This window comes from Rhagoletis pomonella, unplaced genomic scaffold (genome assembly GCF_013731165.1).
Source record: "Rhagoletis pomonella isolate Grant_MI unplaced genomic scaffold, Rhpom_1.0 Rhpom_scaffold_00003, whole genome shotgun sequence".
Taxonomy (NCBI): Eukaryota; Metazoa; Arthropoda; class Insecta; order Diptera; family Tephritidae; genus Rhagoletis; species Rhagoletis pomonella.
This window is the reverse complement of record NW_023458557.1, coordinates 46,489,315-46,493,808: the sequence shown is the minus strand read 5'-3', so window position 1 is coordinate 46,493,808 and position 4,494 is coordinate 46,489,315.

Below are 4,494 nucleotides of genomic sequence, written 5' to 3'. Positions count from 1 at the left end.
CAGCCCAAAGTAGCACTTGTTGGCAAGAGTGATTCTCCGTTGGATTTTAAGGCTGACATTATTATTGGTGTTAATGCTGGTTCCCAGATAAACGAAGTCGTCTACTTTTTCAAACTTGTAACTGTCAACAGTGACGTGGGTGCCAAGACGCGTATGCTCTGACTGTTTGTGTGCTGACAGGAGATACTACGTTTTGTCCTCGTTCACCACCAGACCCATTCGCTTTGCTTCTCTATCCAATCCCGAGAAGGCAGAACAGACGTAGCCCTTGTTTTTACCGATAATATCGATGTCGTCGGCATACGCCAGCAATTGTACGCTCTTATAAAGTATTGTGCCTGAGCGGTTCAGTTCTGCGGCTCTTATTATCTTCTCCAACATAAGATTAAAGAAGTCACACGAAAGGGAGCCCCTTGTCTGAAACCTCGTTTGGTATCAAACGGCTCGGAGAGGTCCTTCCCTATTCTGACGGAGCTGGTGGTATTGCTCAACGTCATTTTACACAGCCGTATTAGTTTCGCGGGGATACCAAATTCAGACATCGCGGCATAAAGGCAACTTCTCTTCGTGCTGTCGAAAGCGGCTTTGAAATCGACAAATAGATGGTGTGTGTCGATCCTATACTCGCGGGTCTTTTCCAAGATTTGGCGTATTGGGAATACCTGATCTATTGTGGATTTTCCAGGCCTAAAGCCACACTGATAAGGTCCAATCAGCTCGTTGACGGTGGGCTTCAGTCGTTCGCACAATACGCTCGATAAGACCTTGTAACCTATGCTTAGAAGGCTAATTCCGCGGTAGTTGGCGCGTATGGGGTCGCCTTTCTTGTGGATTGGGCAGAGCACACTTAAATTCCAGTCGTCGGGCATGCGTTCATCTGACCATATTCTGCATACGAGCTGATGCATGCACCTCATCAGCTCCTCGCCGCCGTACTTGAATAGCTCGGCTGGCAGGCCGTCAGCTCCAGCAGCTTTGTTGTTTTTCAGCCGCGTAATCGCTATACGTACCTCGTCATAGTCAGGCGGTGGGACAGCTACTCCATCATCATCGACTGGGGACTCGGGTTCGTCTTCCTCACTACTTTCAGCGCTGCTACCATTCAGTAGGTTATAAAAGTGTTCCCTCCACAATTTAAGTATATTCTGGACATCGGTCACTAGGTCGCCATTGTTGTTCTTACAGGAGTTCGCCCCGGTCTTGAAACCTTCCGTAAGTCGCCTTACCCTCTGGTAGAATTTTCGGGCGTTCTTCCTGTCGGCCAGCATCTCAAGCTCTTCGCACTCACGTATTTCGGCCTCTCTCTTCTTATTGCGGCAAATACGTCTCGCATCCTTCTTCAGTTCCCTATAACGGTCCCACATGGCTCGCGTTGCGCCCGATCGCAGCGTGGCCCTGTAGGCGGCATCTTTTTTCTCTGCGGCTTCTTGACATTCCTCATCGTACCAGTTGTTCTTTCGGGCTCGCTGAAATCCAACTACTTCTTCGGCGGCGGTACTTAATGATCGGGAAATGTGGTTCCACTGCTCGCGTACGTCGGATTGTTGAAGAGTGCTCTCAGAGAGCAGGTGTGTGAGTCGAGTGGCGAATAAATTGGCCGTCTGTTGTGATTGCAGCTTTTCGACGTTAAGCTTTCCTTGCATTGTCGGGCGCACATTTTTTGCTGCACAGAGGCGGGTGCGTATCTTGGCTACAACAAGATAGTGGTCCGAGTCGATGTTTGGCCCTCGGAGTGTACGTACGTCCAAAACGCTTGAAGCATGCCTTCCGTCTATCACAACATGATCGATTTGGTTTCTCGTTTTTCGATCTGGAGACAGCCATGTAGCTTGGTGGATGTTCTTATGCTGGAACCTAGTACTACATATTACCATATTTCGGGCCCCGGCGAAGTCGATCAGCCTCAGTCCGTTATCGGACGTTTCGTCGTGGAGGCTGAATTTTCCGACAGTGGCGCCAAAGATCCCTTCCTTGCCCACCTTGTCATTAAAATCGCCAAGCACGATTTTGACATCGTGTCGGGGGCAGCGCTCATATGTACGTTCCAAGCGCTCATAGAAGAGATCCTTGGACGCCTCATCCTTCTCTTCCGTCGGGGCATGGGCGCAGATGAGCGAGATGTTGAAGAATCTAGCTTTGATGCGGATTGTGGCTAGACGTTCGTCCACCGGGGTGAACGCCAGTACTCGGCGACGGAGTCTCTCTCCTACCACGAATCCAACACCGAATTTGCGCTCCTTTACGTGGCAACTGTAGTAGACGTCGCAAGGCTTCACGCTTACTTCCTTGCCCCGTCCATCGCATTTCTGGGATGGCGGTGATGTCAGCCTTTGTCTTCCCGAGGACATCAACCAGCCGGGCAGAGGCACCTTGCCCATTAAGGGTCCGGATATTCCTGGTGCATACCCTTAAATCACAGTCCTTTATACGTTTGCCGTGGTCGTCATCAGAAAAAGGGGGTCTCATCCGAGGCTGTTTGCTTCTTTTCATTGGGCGGGGTTTTAACGTGGCGGAACCCAAACCCAGCGCACGCGAAGTTTTACGCCTTCTCACTTTAGCTCGCTCCCAAACGGATGTTTGGTTGCTACCCAGAGGGTACGTGGATATAAGTATCCGAACGTTGTGAGCTGCGATTTGAACCGTACGCACAAGAATCGTTTCTGGCCACTCCCAGGTGAATGGCAGTCAAAAGTTTTCCACTTCTGCGCACGGAACCATCCTCCATACGGTTAGAAAGAAAACTGGCATCCAATGAGGAACTCCGTTCGAAGTATTTAGACTTTATGCGTGAATATTCAGCTTTAGCACACATGGAGCCCGTAACAACACATCCTTCGAAAGCGTACTACATCCCTCATCATGCTGTGTTGGGAAAATTTAGGGTAGTTTTTAATGCCTCGGACCGTACTTCAAGTGGTGTATCCTTAAATGGCGTTCAATTGGTTGGACCTCAAATTCAAGAGCCTTTGCTTTATGTTTTGTTTCGGTTTCGACGATATCGAGTGGAGCTGACGGCGTATATTGAGGAAATGTTCCGGCAGGTCTTAGTCACTGCTCCGCACCGCAACTATCAGCGTATTTTGTGGCGCGATGTATGTACGTATGGTATGGCATGTAGGCCGTTTAACGCTATACGCGCACTCCATCAATGCGCTAATGACAATCAAGCTCTCGTAGTAGACCCTCAACGGGCTGCAGAAGCTCGGAACATAATACTTTCTTCCTTCTATGTTGACGACTTCTTATGAGCTGTGATACTAATAACGAAGCCCTGATGGTTGCACGAAAAGTGGATACCATAATATCTGCCGGAAAGTTCAGGTTAAGGAAGTGGAACTCCAATTACGCTGAGGTGCTGCATACGTTGAACGAGCCAGAGAAGCCAACACCGGACTTGAACATTGGACCTCCGGACTTAACGGTACTTGGATTGCGATGGGATCCATCTTCTGATCAACTGTTTTTTAGGCTCGACTTTTCTTCGTTGTCAGGTCCAACAAGCAAGCGGCGTGCTCTTAGCGAAGTGGCGCGACTATTCGACCCAACCGGCTTAATCGCACCCGTTACAGTCATGGGAAAGATCTTTATTCTCTGGACACTCTGGAAGACCGACCTCCCTTGGCATGCTTCACTACCTGTAAATTTGTCTGAAGAATGGTTGCATTATCGATCGAAATGGACCGCACTCAATCACATCCGTGTGCCACGATGGCTAAATATGTTTCCCAATAATATGGTCGAGATTCATGGGTTCGCAGATGCCAGTACGCGGGCGTATGTACTAGTGAACTATGTAAAACAACGTCATTGGATGGCTGCTCAACTGTGTCACTTTTGACGAGGGGCAACAATACCTCGCTTGGAATTCAGCGCGGCACATTTACTTGCTGAGACGTTCGACATCATTCGCCAAGCGTTGAGATTTGGAGATGTGACATACTATATGTGGTCGGACTCCACGGTTGCGTTGGAATGGATTCACAAGACACGATCAACTTTAAAGCCATTCGTTTCGAACCAGAGCTAATTGCGCCAGCTGAGGTATGTTGGTTCGCGAACTGCAAAGATCACGATCACGATCACGGAATGTTGGAGATAACCCTGTTGCTCCGACACTCGAAGAGATTGCCGTCGTACAAGAGGAAGAAAGCGTTACGACTTTGCTGGTTGGTGTATCCAATCCGCCCCGGCTCACAACTCGCCGAATCGATGGACAGGTCATTTTGCTAACAGAGCGGTATAGCTTCTTACAGCGTCTTCTGCATACAGTTATATACGCCCTAAGTTCAAATGTTATAGACGTCGTCCGATCCGCGCAGAGTAAATCGAAGAGGCGGTTTTCAGACTATTGTTATTGGAGCAAGGTAATACTTTTTGGCACGAAATTAACCATCTGAAGATTCATTCCAGGATATCGAGGGGAAGCTCTTTGAGCCCTTGAACCCACACTTGGATGACCGCGGTATTTTAAGAGTGTGTGGTAGAATTGGGCGG